Source organism: Papio anubis, chromosome 9, assembly GCF_008728515.1.
Source record: "Papio anubis isolate 15944 chromosome 9, Panubis1.0, whole genome shotgun sequence".
Classification (NCBI taxonomy): domain Eukaryota; kingdom Metazoa; phylum Chordata; class Mammalia; order Primates; family Cercopithecidae; genus Papio; species Papio anubis.
The window spans coordinates 11,524,657-11,541,250 of NC_044984.1; the positions used below are offsets into that span (position 1 = coordinate 11,524,657).

The window sequence follows — 16,594 nt, forward strand, 5'->3', positions numbered from 1 at the left end:
AAAAACTAAGATAATTAGTCATCAGGAGAACTGCCCTAGAAGAATAGCTAAAGGAAGTTATCTAAACAGAAAATAAATAATGCAAGGAGCATGGAACACCATAAAGCAAGGAAAAGAGTACATGGTAAGCAAAAATATTGGTAAACACAATAGACTTCATTTCTCCTCAAGAGTTTTCCAAACTGTATTTGATGATTGAAGCAAAACTTATAACACCGTCTGATGTGGTTCTCAATGTATGTAGAAGAAATATTTAAGACAATCATACTACAAACAGGGGAAGATAAAAGGGTGTTATGGGGGGAAGGGTTCTATACTTCACTGAAAGGTAAAAAAAAAGAGTATCGGCCGGGCGCGGTGGCTCAAGCCTGTAATCCCAGCACTTTGGGAGGCCGAGGCGGGTGGATCACGAGGTCAGGAGATCGAGACCATCCTGGCTAACACAGTGAAACCCCGTCTCTACTAAAAATACAAAAAACTAGCCGGGCGTGGTGGCGGGCGCCTGTAGTCCCAGCTACTCGGAGGCTGAGGCGGGAGAATGGCGTGAACCCGGGAGGCGGAGCTTGCAGTGAGCCGAGATCGCGCCACTGCACTCCAGCCTGGGCGACACAGCTAGAATCCGTCTCAAAAAAAAAAAAAAAAAAAAGAGTATCAGTTGACTGAAATAGGTTATGGATACACAATGGAATACTTAGAGTAACCACTAAAAATGCTATACAAAGAAATACTTTCAAAGCACTATAGATAGGTTGTGTGGTGTCTCATGCTTATAATCCCAGCACTTTGGGAGGCCGAGGCATGTGGATCTCTTGAGGTCAGGAGTTTGAGACCAGCCTGGCCAACGCTGTGAAACCCTGTCTTTACTAAAAATACAAAAATTAGCCAGGCCTGGTGGCAGACGCCTGTAATCCCAGCTACTCGGGAGGCTAAGGCACAAGAATCCTTTGAATCCAGGAGGCAGAGGTTGCGATGAGCAGAGATGGCGCCACTGCACTCCAGCCTGAGTGACAGAGCAAGACCCCATCTCAAAACAAAACAATATAGATAAGTCAAAATGGAAAAATGTTCAATTAACCCAGAAGACAGAGAAAGTGAGCAGAGAAACAGAAAGCAGAACAAACAAAACAAGAAATAAAATGGCAAATTTAAGTTGTAGTGTATCAATAATTACATTAAATACAAGTAGCCAAAATACATCAATTAAAAGACAGATTGACAGATTGGATTTAAAAATATGACCCACCTGAGTGAGGCGTGGTGGTTTGCACCTGTAATCCCAGCTACTTTGTAGGCTGAGGTGGGATGATTGCTCGAGGCTAGGATCTAAAGACCAGCCTAGGCAACATACCAAGACTCTCATCTCTAAAAAAAAAAAAAAAAAAAAGCTGGAAAAGGTGGCATGCACCTGTAGTCCTAGCTACTCAAGAGTCTGAGGTGGGAGGATCGCTTGAGCCCAGGAGTTTGAGGCTGAGGCCACAGTAAGCCATGATCACACTGCTGCACTCCAGGCTGAGTGACAGAGCAAGACCCTTCTCTAAAATATATATATGCAGATTGAAAAAAAAAGGATAGAAAAAGACATAGCATGCAAGCATTAATAAAAGGAAAGCCGAGGTCGAGCCCTATGGTTCACACCTGTAATCCTAGCACTTTGGGAGGGAGGAGGGTGGATCACTTGAGGTCAGGAGTTTGATACCAGCCTGGCCAACATGGTGAAACCCCCGTCTCTACTCAAAATACAAAAATCAGCTGGGCGTGGTGGTGGGCACCTGTAATCCCAGCTACTCAGGAGACTGGGGCAAGACAATTGCTTGAACCCTGGAGGCAGAGGTTGCAGTGAGCAGAGATCGCACTATTGTACTCCAGCCTGGACAACAGAGCGAGACTCTGTCTCAAAAAAAAGGAAAACAGAAATGATTATATTAATGTCAAGCTAAAGTAGACTTCAGAGCAAAGAAAATTGCTAGAGACAGAGAGGGAGATTACATAATGATCAAAGGGTCAGTCCACCAGGACATATAACAATACTAACTGTGCGTGTACCAAACAACAGATCTGCTAAATATACAATGCAAAAACTGATAGAACTGATAGCAGAAATAGACAAATCCACATTTATAGTTGGAGACTCCAACACTCCTCTCTAAACAATTGATAGAACAAGTAGACCAAAAATCAGCAAGGCCGTAGAAAAACTCAATAACACTATCAACCAACAGGACCTAATTGACATTTGTAGAACAGCTGACACAACAGCAGAATATACATTCTAATACACATCAGAATGCACACTGAATATATGCCAAGATAGACCACATACATTCCAATATACGTCAGAATGCACACTCAACACACACCAAGATAGACCATATACATTCTAATACACATCAGAATGTACACTTGGCCTCCCAAAGTGCTGGGATTACAAGCATGAGCCAAAGTGCCCAGCCCAATATGAAACAGATAATTTGAATAGCCCTATAAGTATTAGGAAAACTTAATTCATAATTTTGAAATTGCCTCCCGAAAAAATCTCAAGACCTAAATGCTTTCACTAGATGACTCTGCCAAATGTTTAAAGAATTAACACCAATTCTACACAATCTCTTCCAGAATATAGATAAGGAGGGAATTCTTAGTTCATTTACACTGCTATGACAAAATACCTGAGACTGCATCATTAAAAACAATATAAATTTTTTCTCACAGTTCTGGAAGCTGGAAAGTGCAAGACCAGGGCACCCGCAGGTTTGGAGACTGGTGAGGGCTGCTATCTCTGTTTCAAGATGGCACCTTGTTTCATCCTCCTGAGAGAATAAATGCTGTGTCCTCACATGGCGGAAGGATAGAAGGGCAAAAAGGGCCTAGATAGTTTCCTCCAGACCTTTCATAAGGCACTAATCCATTCATGAGGGCTCTCCCTCATGACTTAATAAATTCCTAAAAGGCCTCATCTGTTAACACTACCACAATGGAGATTAAGTTTCAACATTAACATTAGAACACAAACACTCAATCCATGGTATCTTCATAATTGGTTTTATTTCTACCAAGACCAGATGAAGGCAGAAAACTATCAGAAAAAAGAAAAAAAAAAAAAAATTAGAAAACTACGGATCAATACTATCTTGAAAATAGACATGAAAATCCTGAAAAAAAATTAGTAAATAAAATTCAGCAGTATGTAAAAAGAATTCTACAACTTGACCAAGTGGGGCTTATTATAGGGAGGCAAAGCTAGTCCAATATTGGAAAATCAATAAGTGTAATCAACCATATTAACAAGCTACAGAAGAAAAATCACATGATCATATCAATTGATGTGGAAAAGGTATTTGACAAAATTCAGCACTCGTTCATGATTTTAAAAATACTCTCAGAAAATTATCAGTACAAAAGAAATTCATCCACTTAGTAAAAAGCACCTACAAAAAAACCTACATTATACCTGAGGGTGAAAGTCTGAATATTTTTCCTTAAAATCAAGAATAAGGCAAGGGTATTCACATTTACATTCTTATTTAACATAGTACTGAAAGTGTTAGCCAGTGCAGTAAGACAAAAAGATGGGGTGGGGGAGTGTAAAAAGGAAGATATTATTATCTATATAGAGAAAATTCCAAGGAGTATACAAGAAAAACAAACTCCTAGTACTGAGTCCAGTAAAGTTGCAGGATATGAGATAAACATACAAAAATCAATTGTATTTTTGTATACTAGCAATGGACATGTGGACATCAAAATTTAAAATATAATATCGTTTACAATCACTCAAAAAGAATGGAATACTTAGGTGTCAATCTACTAAAACACATCCAGGGATTTTATGCTGAAGACTATGTAATGCTGATGAAAGAAATTTAAAAATCTAAATAAAGGGAGTGACATATTGTGTTTATGACTAGCAGATTCAACATAATAAAGGGATAAATTCTCCCAAATTGATATGAAGGCTTAATATAATTCCTATCAAAATCCCAGAAAGTTTTAAAAATAGATATAAACAAGCTTATCCTAAAATTTAAATGAAAAGGAAAAGAAATTGGACTTCAAAACAATTTTGAAAAAGAAGAAAAAAAGTGGGAGGTGACTCAGTCTATCTGACTTCAAGACATATTATATAGGTCAGTAATAAAGACTATGTGATATCGGTGGAGAGACAGACACATAGGTCAATGGAACAGAATAAAGCATCCGGAAGCAGATCCACATAAATATGCCCAACTGATTTTTGACAAGGTGCAACAGCAACTCGACAAAGGAGAAATAGGCTTTCAACTTAAGATGCTGGAGTAATTGCATATCTATTGCCAGAAATAATGAACCTCAACCTAGCCCTCACACCTCAAGCAAAAATTAACTCAAAATGGATCATTAACTTAAAGGTAAACTGTAAAGCCATAAAACACTTAGGAAAAAAACATAGGAGAAAATAGTCAAGATCTAGAATGAGGTAAAGTGTTGTTTTTTTTCACATGTGGAGAATGCCATGTGAAAGAGTTCTTACACTTGACACCAAAAGCACAGTTCACAAAAGGAAAGATGTATAAACTGGACTTCATCAAGATTTTAAATTTCTGTTCTGTAAAAAACCTTTTTGAGAGAATGAAAAGACAAGCTACAGAGTGGGAAGAAAATATTTGCAAACCATATATCTGACAAAGGACTAGTATCTGGAATATATAAAGAAATCGCAAAAATTAAACAATAAGAAAGCAAACAATCCAATTAGAAAATGGACAAAACATGTGAAGAGACATTTTAACACAGAAAATATACAGACAACAAATAAGCACGTGAAAATATGTTCAACAGCATAAGCCATTGGTGAAATGCAAGTTGAAATCACTATGCAGGATTTCTATATATCTATCAGGATGGCTAAGATGAAAAATAGTGACAACACCAAATTCTGACAAGGATGCAGAGAAACTGGATCACTGATATGATGCTGGTGAGAATGTAAAATGGTGGTGTTTGGAAGTTTCTTAGAAAACTAAACATACAACTGCCAGATGACCCAGCAGTTGAGCTCCTGGGTATTTATCTCAGAGAAATGAAGACTTACAGTCACACAAAAGTTTGTACACAAATGTTTATAGCAGCTATATTGAAAAAGAAGCTATATTGAAAAAGAAGAAGCTATAAGAGCTCAAAGCTAGAAGCAATCTAGATGTCCTTCAGTAGGTGACTGCTTAGACAAAATGTGGTACATTCCATGCGATATTATTCAACAGTAAAAAGGAACAAACCATTGATAAACACAAAAACCTAGATGAATCTCCAGAGGATTAGGCTGAGTGGGAAAAAAGCCAATCTCGGCTGGGCGCGGTGGCTCACGCCTGTAATCTCAGCACTTTGGGAGGCCGAGGCGGGCGGATCATGAGGTCAGGAGATCGAGACCATCCTTGCTAACATGATGAAATCCCGTCTATACCAAAAATACAAAAAATTAGCCAGGCGTGTTGGCGGGCGCCTGTAGTCCCAGCTACTCGGGAGGTTGAGGCAGGAGAATGGTGTGGACCCAGGAGGTGGAGCTTTCAGTGAGCCGAGATCATGCCACTGTACTCCAGCCTGGGTGACAGAGCGACACTCCGTCTCAAAAAAAAAAAAAAAAAGTCAATCTCAAAAGGTTACCTACATATGATTTCATTTCCATAACGTTTTTGAAATGACAGCATTCTAGAAATGAAGAGTTGATTAGTGGATGTCAGGAGTTATGGAGGGGGTGGGAGCAGAAAGTCAAGGGTTGTGGCTATAAAATGGCAAGATGAGGGAAATTTATGGTAACAAAAATGTTCTGTATCTTGACAGTATCAATGTCAGTATCCTGATTATAACATTGTGCTGTTATATGCTGTTACTATTGGAAAAAAACGGGTAAAGGGTACACAGGATCTTGATTATTTCTTACAACTGCATGTGAATGTACAAATATCTCAAAATTAGAAGTTAATTTTTTTAAAAAATTCAGGGCATACACATACAAAACTAAATTTATCTTTCACAAGTTGGCAGGGTTCTGCTGACATAGACCAGGTGACTCTGCTGAACTTAGCTGGCCTCGCTCGTGTGTGCTGCGGATCCAGGCTGAGTTCGTCTAGGTCATCTGGAGAATTTGATTCTGTTTCATGTATCTGTCATCCTCAGCAGGCTGGCCTGGGCATGTTCTTATGGCCATAGCTGAAGTGCACGAGAAAACAAGCTCCAGCCTGGGCGCGGTGGCTCACGCCTGTAATCTCAGCACTTTGGGAGGCCAAAGCAGGTGGATCACTTGAAGTCAGGAGTTCGAGACCAGTCTGGCCAACTTGGTGAAAACCCATCTTTACTAAAAATACAAAAAACTAGCCGGGCGTGGTGGTACACGCCTGTAATCCCAGCTATTCATGAGGCTGAGGCACAAGAATCACTTGAACCCAGGAGGCAGATGTTGCAGTGAGCCAAGATGGCACCACTGGCTGGGCGCAGTGGCTCACGCCTGTAATCCCAGCACTTTGGGAGGCTGAGGTTGGTGGATCACCTGAAGTCAGGAGTTCGAGACCAGTCTGACCAACATGGTGAAACCCTGTCTCTACTAAAAATACAAAAATTAGCCAGACATGGTGGCGTGTGCCTGTAGTCCCAGCTACTTAGGAGGCTGAGACAGGAGAATTGCTTGAACCCAAGAGGCAGAGGCTGCAGTGAGCCAATATCACGCCACTGCACTCCAGCCTGGGCGACAAAGCGAGACTCCCATCTCAAAAAAAAAAAAAAAAATCACACTATTGTACTCCTGCACTCCATCTTGGGTAATGGAGTGAGACAAGACAAGACAAGACAAGACAAGACAAGACAAGACAAGACAAGACAAGACAGGACACTACAGGACAGGGAAAGGAAAGAAAAGGGGAAAGGGAAGAAGAAAACAAGTTCTAGGGGACAAACCTCTCTCCAGCCCGAATCTGAGTCGCGGCTTTTACACACTAATGGCAAAAACAAGTCACGTGACTGAGCCCAGAACCAGGGGACAGGGCAGGTGATTCATGCCTGGTGGGAGGGCACTGTGAAGTTACGTGGCAACGGGCATGAATATGTGGCAGAGGAGGTGAAAAGCTGGGGTCGTTGAAGGACTCTACTACCTTCCTTGACCACCTCCAGGACTAAAAATACCTATTGCAACTTTCTCTTCTTACTGCAGTAACTCTTACCCACTCCCCAACTTTACCTGCCTCATCCAAGGGAGGGGAAATGAGTTAGGAAAAAGAGGAAAAGAGCATTGAAAATGTGTGCCTCTGTGTGTGTCTGTGTGTGTGTCTGTGTGTCTGTGTGTGTGTGTGTGTGTCTGTGTGTGTCTGTGTGTGTCTCTGTGTCTGTGTCTGTATGTGCACCTGTGTGTGTCTGTGTGTCTCTGCACCTGTGTGTGTCTGTGTGTGTGTGTATGTGTGTGTGTGTGTGTGTCTGCATGTGTGTCTCTGTGTGTATATCTGTGTGTGTGTGTCTGGGTGTGTCTGGATGTGTCTCTGTGTATGTGTCTGTGTGTGTGTTGTGGAACTCCTTGGAAATCTCCTATTTGTGGGAACTGAATCCCCCGCACTGCCATGTAAATATTTTTCCCTCTCATGGGCCACTGTGGCCATTGTCCATTGTTTCAAAGACCCTACAACAGGATCTGAGTTCCCCTTTGCCAAAGACAGGTCACAGGGAAGGGAACACAGCTGACCCTTGAACAATGTGGAGTGAGGAATGCTGACCCCCATGTCTTCAAAAATCCGTGTATAACTTTTGATTCCCAAAAAAGGAGTCAGGCTGATGTCTGCCTAATATTCTACTGAACTTAACTACCAAGAGCCTACTGTTGACCGGGAAGCCTTACTGATAACATAGTCAGTTAACTCATATTTCATGTATGAAATATACAATGTATTCTTACAATAAAGGAAACCAAAGAAAAGAAAAATGTTATTAAGAAAATCATGAGGAAGAAAAATATTTCCTCTTCGTCGAGCGCAAGCAGAGCTCCATGAAGGTTTTCATCTTTCTTGTCTGCACACTGAGTAGGCTGCGGAGGAGGAAGGGGAGGGGTTGCTCTTGCTGTCTCTGGGTGGCAGAGGCAGAAGAGGCAGAGGAAGTGGAAGGGAAGGCAGGAGAGGCAGGCACACTCAGTGTGGATTTTATTGGAAAAAACCTGTGTATAAGTGAACCTGTGCAGTTCAAATTCGTCTTGTTCAACGGTCGACTCTCTATAATGTCTACAAATGTCCTACCCTGAGCCAGGCTGCCTCTGCCCCCATCTTTATTCCATCTTCTGCGCCATCTCTGACTCTCTGCTCACCTTTTCAATTTTCTAGACTCCTTATTCTTTTCCTAGCACCCACCCAGACTTTATGTTATGAGAATCCCTGTCGAAAGCCACCGAGAGCGGTCTCTTAGCCTCCATACCTTTATTAGTAAAATATGGAGATCAGCCGTGCCCAGCTCACAGAGTTCATGTGAGGATGAAGCGACATGACTGATAATGAGTTTGCACTGCCCGGTACGCAGCGATTCCTCAATACATTGCAGGGGGTGTTTTTTCTTTTCTTTTAATAGGGGGTAGGGGGCTGCCCAGTCTCATTGCAGGCAGTTAAAGGAATCCCAGTGCCAGGTGCGGTGGCTCACGCCTGTAATCCCAACACTCTGGGAGGCCAAGGCAGGTGGACCATGAGGTCAGGAGTTTGAGACCAACCTGGCAACATGGTGAAAACCCGTCTCTACTAAAAATACAAAAATGAGCCGAACCTAGTGGCGAGCGCCTGCAGCCCCAGCTACTCAGGAGGCTGAAGCAGGAGAATTGCTTGAACTCAGGAGGCAGAGGTTGCAGTGAGCTGAGGTCGCACCACTGCACTCCAACCTGGGCGATAGAGCGATACTCCATCTAAAAAAAAAAAAAAAAAAAAAAGGAGTCCCAGCAATCCAAGGCGGAACTCTGAAAATAGTTTCCCGTAGAAACACTGTTCTACACTGCAGTTGTATTCTATCCCACTATTACTACTCCCAAAGATTCTAAGGTTCCAGTGCTTTCACTTCATCCTAGAGGCTAAATGGGCTCCCCTGGACTCGCCTGGCAGAACTAACCACCTACAAGAATGTTATATACGCAAGGGGAAAATGTGAGTGCTACATAAGTTCCTTCTAAACATGCTTTTGAAATAGAGTCCACTCTTAAGTTTGATATGTCCTAAAATTTAATGTGTGAAGGAAGATGCTTGGGAGACAATCCATTTATCAGGTTGATATATGGCAGATATTCTACTGACCTCCCTGAGCAAGAACCTTAGGAATGAGGCCAGGTGTCAGAAACACTCAGGGCCAAGGGTGGGGGAGCAAAACTGTGTTGTAAAGAGACCTAGATGGACTTGGGAGGAGGTAGGGTTCAATAGGAGGTCATGACCAACGCCCTGGCATGCAAAGGCTGGACGGGAGTCTTGAAAGAGCCTCAAAAATATGGAAAACCAGATTCTAAGAGCAAAATGCCAAGGGGGACCTTCTCATTAGTGAGGAGTCTGCAAAAACAGAAAGGTTTTAGCCAGAAGCTTGTAGGAGTAGATCTGGGACCCAAATTGAAAAGGAATCATGAGACCCATAATTTGAGAAGGAAATAGAGTAGGCAGAACTATAAAAACTATAGCTTCGAGTCTAAGAGCCTATTTACAGGGGTGTCCAATCTTCTGGCTTCCCTGGGCCACATTGGAAGAAAAATTGTCTTGGGCCACACATAAAACACACTAACACCAATAATAGCTGATGAGCTAAAAAGAAAAGAAAAGAAAAGGAAAAAAGTAAAAAAGAAAAAAGAATGGCTGTGCATAAATCTCATAATGTTGTAAAATGTTTATGAATTTGTGTTGGGCCACATTCAAAGCCATCCTGGGCCTCATGCAGCCTGTGGAAGCTTGCATAAGAGATGGATTTAGGACGTTTTGGGGGAAGTGCTTGATAAAGATTGAATAGCACCATAAACTGAAGCTAAACTGAAAGGTTTTAGAATTTAACTTGAGACACATCAAATGCTTTTAGATGAAACTCAGGACTTTTCACTATAGTAAAGTGCAGCATGAAATTGACCTCGTAGGGCCACCAGACAGCAGTGAGCAGGGTGTATAAGAGTGAGGGAGGAGTTAAGAAATGGAGATGGTGGGTAAAGGAGCTGGTCTTTTGCGAGTACAGCTTCTTGCAGACTAGACTAGCAGGAGCCAAGAATGAACCTAAGCCAGACTCAGGTCTACTGGGCAGTGCTGGGCCTGTCTCAACCCTGTTAGCGTATCAGGTACCCCATGCATCTGCTGTAGTCTGTAGCTACATGTGAACCTAAAACATCACCAAGGTTTCTATTAATGTTGAAACTCAGCTAATAAACAGGGAATCCCCAGGGTTCCCCTCTACCCCATTCCTGACAGTGGCCATCCTGCCTCTGCTTGAATACCCTCAACTCACCTCTCATGAGGCACCCATCTCCTCATTAAATGGTTGTCACTGGGAAGAATCCGCCCCACACAGCCGGATCAAATTTACCCCCTGGTGACTTTCAGCCGCTGGTCCCCATTCTGCTCTCTGGCACTAGGTAGCTGAATTGAATCCTTCCATGAGAGTCAATTCCATTCCTCCTAAATCTTCTCTCTTCTAAGATAAATAGTCCACATGGCACAATCTTAATACCCAATTCAATGAGCGTTTCATGATAGTCTAATACATGCAAAGCACCATGCTTGTGCCAAGTGGGACTCTAAAGTGAATATTATCTCCTTGCTCTTTAGGCAAGCAGGGTGAAGACAGAGGCATAGATGATGGACACTAAAACAAAGACTGTAAGTACTGTAATAGCTGCGCACAACTTACAATGGTATAGGCATGGGGAAAGGGTAGCCCAGCTCACCTTGGAGGAGCTGGAAAGGCTCTAAGAAGGAGTGGAATTGAGTTGGAGTTGGAAAGACTTCAGCAATCAGATGTGAGGAGGAGGTGGGTAGTGAGTGGAAGGAAAACAGGACAGGGCTCAGGACCTTGTTTTCTTTTTCTTTTTTGAGGTTTTTTCTCTTTTTCCTTTGTTTTTCATTTTACTTTTATTTTTCATTAACAAGTAGTAATAATATATGTTTATGGAGTACAATTTGATGTTTTGATATAGGTTTACAATGTGGAATGATTAAATCAGGCTAATTAGCAAACCCATCACCTCACAAACTTACTATTTTTTGCAGTAGAAACATTTAAAATCTACTTTTAGCAATTTTGAAATGTAGAATACATTCTTACTTACTATCGTTACCATGCTGTGCAGTTGATCAGTAAAGCTTATTCCTCTTGTCTAACTGAAACTGTGTAGCCTTTGACCAACCTCTCTGCTTTTCCCAACAATCCCTCCACCCCCAGTCCCTGGTAACCACTCTCTACTTCTATGAGATCAACTTTCTCAGATTCCACCCATGAATGAGATCATGCAATACTTGTCTTTCTGTGCCTGGCTTATTTCACTTAGCATAATGTCCTCCAGATTCATCCATCTTGTCCCAAATCACAGATTTCACCCCTGTTTAGGGCTGCATAGTATTCTATTGTGTATATATACCACATTTGCTTTATTCATTCATCTGTTGATGGACACCTAGATTGATTCCATATCTTGGCTATTGTAAATCATGTTGCAATGAACATGGGGGTTCAGCTGTCTCTTCAACATACTGATTTTAACGCCTTTGGATAAATACCCAGAAGTGGGATTGCAGGATCAGGACCTTGGTTTCTTAGCTTCTATTCGACCTTGACCATATCTAAAATGAGGGCCCTGAATGAGATGATTTCTAAAATTTAGTGATAGAGACCAAAAGGAGTATATGTCTGAGCACGCCAACTTACACCAAAGCCTAAAAGTGAGAAGCCTGCCCATATCAAGGGAGTGTGTTTGGGGCAGAGGTAGTAGAAGAGCAAGAGGGTTCATGAATTCAGTATTCTTGTCTCACTGATGCAGCACCTATCACCATTCTGATCAGGTCCCTCGGGGACATGGACAATGTCCTTAGAATGACGATGATGATGGTACCACCAGCACTACCACCACCACTTCTCTAGCATGTCAGTGAGTCAAACACCTTTGGAAACACCTTACATGTTTCCAAACACTTTACATTTACATCCCACTGAATCCTCATAGCAGCCCTGTGAGATGGATGCAATTTTTATTATTCTCATTTTACAAATTAGAAAGCAGAGGCACAGAAAGGTTAAATAACTTGCCCAAGTTCTTAGCGCTAATCTAAGAGCAGAGCTGGGATTTGAAGGCAAGCAGTCTCATTGCCTGCTTTTCTTCCTCAAAAAACACAAGGGCCGGGCTGAACACAGCTCAGGGGACACAGTCTACACCAGGACAAGGTTACGATGGCACTATAACTTTTTCTTCTTTTTCTTTTTCTTTTTTTGAGACGAAGTTTCACTCTTGTTGCCCAGGCTGGAGTGCAGTGGCGCAATCTCGGCTCGCCACAACCTCCACCTCCTGGGTTCAAGCAATTCTCCTGCCTCAGCCTCCCTAGTAGCTGGGATTACAGGCATGTGCCACCACACCCGACTAATTTTGTATTTTCAGTAGAGATGGGGTTTCTGCATGTTGGTTAGGCTGGTCTCGAAACTTCAACCTCAGATGATCCACCCGCCTTGGCCTCCCAAAGTGCTGGAATTACAGGCGTGAGCCACCACGCCCGGCCAGCACTATAACTTATTCTGCATTCTCATTAACGCAACCTCAGACAACACTGGCTTCCTTGGAACCGCATACTGATGATTAAAGTGGAGCTGACAATCACCAAAATATCTCTAAATGCGTTTGACATGAGCCACTCTTAAGCCAGGTCTCTCTCATTCTGTTCACGTGCAGCTGATCAGTTCAACCTAAATGTTGGGTTTTACATTGAACCCTATAAAATTCTAGGTTTTAGCTCATAGTTTCACCCTACAATAATTTTAAAACATATGTTACCTAATGTCACCTCTCCTAGCTTAGTAATAACATAAACAAAAACAGTTGACAGTTATGGGGGCCCTGACTTTGTGCCAGACACCCTGCTATGTGTTTGTTTGTTTGTTTGTTTAATATAATACCTTATATAATCATTTAGTCTTTATACAAAGTTAAATATTATTCTCACTTAATAGGATAGGAAACCAAGTCTAGTGAAGTTAAGAAGCTTGCTCAAAATCCAATTAGGGGCTGGGTGTGGTAGCTCATGCCTGTAATCCCAGCACTTTGGAAAGCCAAGATGGGTGGATCACCTGAAATCAGGAGTTCGAGACCAGCCTGGCCAACATGGAGAAACCCCATATATACTAAAAATACAAAAAATTAGCCAGGCGTGGTGGCACATGCCTGTAATCCCAGCTACTTGGGAGGCTGAGGCAGGAGAATTGCTTGGACCCAGGAGGTGGAGGTTGCAGTGAGCCGAGATCGTGCCACTGCACTCCAGCTTGGGTGACAGAGTGAGACTCCATCTCAAAAAAAAAAGAAAAAAAAATCCAATTAGGAAGGGACTGACGCAAGACTCATACCTAGGATTATCTGACTCCAGGGCCTGACCTTTTATCTATATTCTCTCCAGCGTCCTCACATCTTCTACACATTCGTTATAATCTAAGTCAATCATGAAAAATGAAGAAACGGGCTGGGCACGGTGGCTCACGCCTGTAATCCCAGCACTTTGGGAGGCCGAGGTGGGTGGATCTCGAGGTCAGGAGATCGAGACCAGCCTGGCCAACGTGGTGAAACCCCGTCTCTAATAAAAATACAAAATTAGCCAGGCGTGGTGGCACACACCTGTAGTCCCAGCTACTTGGGAGGCTGAGTCAGGAGAATCGCTTGAACCCAGGAGGTAGATGTTGTAGTAACCCGACATTGTGCCACTGCACTCCAGCCTGGGCGACAGAGCAAGACTCCATCTCAAAAAAAGAAAAATGATGAAACAGAATCAGGGAGAGAATTAAGAGGAAAATGACATCCCTCCAGGTGTGTATGAACTGATTACTCATAGAGTCATAAACAGTTAGAGATTGAGGCATTTTTCACAAAATATTGAGGGCTGGAGAGGTTGAACAATTTGCTCCCACTCACACATCTAGGAAAGAGAGGAGATGAAAAAGTAAACAATCCAGAAAGGCCACGGCCTTCATTCCATCAACGCACAATTCAAGTACATATACGTGGGAAACCATCTGAAAAGTATTGTAATTACAGTTTCATCTCGCCAGCAATTCACCTCGTTCACATACATCTCAGGAGGTCTTTGTGAGAAGCCTTGCTAGAGTGAACGTGCACTTCATCAAAGACACCCCTGATCTGTGGGAGATGGGATTCCTTTGCGCTGACCTGCTCTCCAGGAACACAAGAAACTCACCATTCTAACGGTTCATAAATCATCCATTTAATAACTCAGTTTCAGATTTTGCAAGAATTAACATCAGTGCAGGGTTTTTGAGACCCGCCAACTTGCTGAAACAGTGCAAGCCACCTGCAGTCCTCGGATACCACTCAGTGATGGCCCTAGGTCTCCCTACTCTGGGCCAGAGATTCACTTACAGGTGCGAAACCCACCCGTGCCCTCTTCTCACAGGCAGAAAGCTTCAACTTCTCTCAGTCATTTCCAACTGACACTGTTTTCCTTGGTAGAGAAGACAGAAGTCAAATGGACTCAGAGCGGTTCTGCCTTGTCTCTGCCTTCTGTTGTTGAGAATAAACAGAAAAATCCCTTCTTCTGTCATTAACATTTTCAAGAAGCTCCGTTCAGTCCAGTGCTCTTATTCCAGGCCTATCACACGCTTTCATATTTGTGTTTTCATAGCCACTGACAAAGACTGTGTCCCTGACCAAACTTTAGTCAGGCTCCTCTGAGCCCGGTTAGGCCCCATCCTTGGGCATGCCCCCACCCCCAATATCTGATCACCCTCAAATCTGATCAAATTCCTCATCCCTCATCATCCCCCAGGCGATGTCTGATCACCCTGCCTGGTCATCAGCAAGAATCGCACCAGGTCAGCTTAGCCAGAATCCCCTGACTCCCAGTGTTTCTCCTTAGCAATTTTCCACCCACTGACCCCACCTTACTCCTTGGCTACGAATTGCCACTTACTGTGCTGCATTCAGAGTTGAGCCCAGCTTCTCTCCCTGACTGCAAGACCCTGCTGCCGATGTCCCTACACTAATCCCGGATAAAATCTACCTTACCATTTTAACAAGCATCAACAGGAAATTTTTCCTTAACATCTCCTGGGGGCACTATTTGTATACATTTAAAGTGAGAGCTTATCCAAGAGCTTCCTTTTTAGCCTTGCAATCAAGCATCCTTTTTGCTTCTTTCTCCAGATCACTCCCTAAACCCCTCATCTATAGTAAGAAGCAGAAGCAGAATTTGACTCCAAGACTGTGCCTGAGGAGCCTGAGCCCTAAATCCTATGCTCTATTGTTACCTGTATTATCTGTAAATAACTGAGCCATTGATTAAAACACAGTCAATAGACTGGGCACGGTGGCTCACGGCTCTTGTAATCCCAGCACTTTGGGAGGCCGAGGTGGGTGGATCACCTGAGGTCAGGAGTTCAAGACCAGCCTGACCAACATGGTGAAACCCCGTCCCTACTAAAAATATAAAAGTTAGCTGGGCATGGTGGTAGGCGCCTGTAATCTCAGCTACTCAGGAGGCTGAGGCAGGAGAATCGCTTGAACCTGTAAGGCCTCAGAGGTTGCAGTGAGCCGAGATTTCGCCACTGCACTCCAGCCTGGGCGACAAGAGTGAAGCTCCATCTCAAAACAAAAACAAAACACAGTCAATGAGAGAACCTTGAGATCTCTATCTAGATGCATTTCAAATCAATTAAGCATGCAATCAAAGAGGCTGAAGGGGACCTGAGGCCCAGATAATTTAAGTGATTTAACCAATGTTAAAGATTATTTTTTAAGGAGAAAATCACGACTCTCACATGACATAAAAGAACATGTGGCAAATATTTTATTTAACTCATTTAACTTGAGCCAGCAAAATATTAAAACCAGCTCAAAGGAGAAAACTCCAACTACCACACATTTATAGTCAGATAAGAAATACTGAAATAAAACCGGGCGCGGTGGCTCACGCCTGTAATCCCAGCACTTTGGGAGGCCGAGGCGGGCGGATCACGAGGTCAGGAGATTGAGACCACGGTGAAACCCCACCTCTACTAAAAATACAAAAAATTAGCCGGGCGTGGTGGCAGGCGCCTGTAGTCCCAGCTACTCAGGAGGCTGAGGCAGGAGAATGGCGTGAACCCAGGAGGCGGAGCTTGCAGTGAACAGAGATTGCACCACTGCACTCCAGCCTGGGCGACAGAGCGAGACTCCATCTCAAAAAAAAAAAAAGAAATACCAAACTACATTTACAAGCAGGCAAAACTGGAAAAACTGGTTAATATCTACAGGACAATAAACAATGGCATTCCACGGGAGACTATTTGCATTTTAATATGCAAGGAGTTATTTGCATTACCATCAGTTTTCTATATGTTAACTTGTTTCTAAGGAGTTGTAAAATAGCCTAATGAAAAGCAAATAAATAGGCATATCTCTATA

At 42.8% G+C, this 16,594-nt stretch overlaps 1 protein-coding gene and 1 long non-coding RNA gene across 6 annotated transcripts in view; one reads left to right on the forward strand and one right to left on the reverse strand.

Moving 5' to 3' along the window:
* LOC108580897 overlaps positions 1 to 11,636 on the reverse strand; it is an 85,080-nt gene extending 73,444 nt beyond the window's left edge. Inside the window, exon 1 of the long non-coding RNA XR_001892492.3 lies at positions 11,273 to 11,636. This is a non-coding gene — a long non-coding RNA (uncharacterized LOC108580897). The remainder of the gene's footprint in view (positions 1 to 11,272) is intronic.
* Positions 9,020 to 16,594, forward strand: part of BCL2L14 (BCL2 like 14) — a 43,979-nt gene continuing 36,404 nt past the window's right edge. For 3 of the 5 annotated variants that reach the window (XM_021922059.2, XM_031650294.1, XM_031650293.1), the window contains exons 1-2: positions 9,023 to 9,128; positions 10,773 to 10,823. The gene's annotated coding sequence lies outside the window, so the exon portion shown is untranslated. Of the gene's footprint in view, positions 9,129 to 10,772; positions 10,824 to 16,594 lie in introns of all 5 variants that reach the window. The other 2 variants (XM_031650296.1, XM_031650292.1) reach the window with 1 other exon arrangement.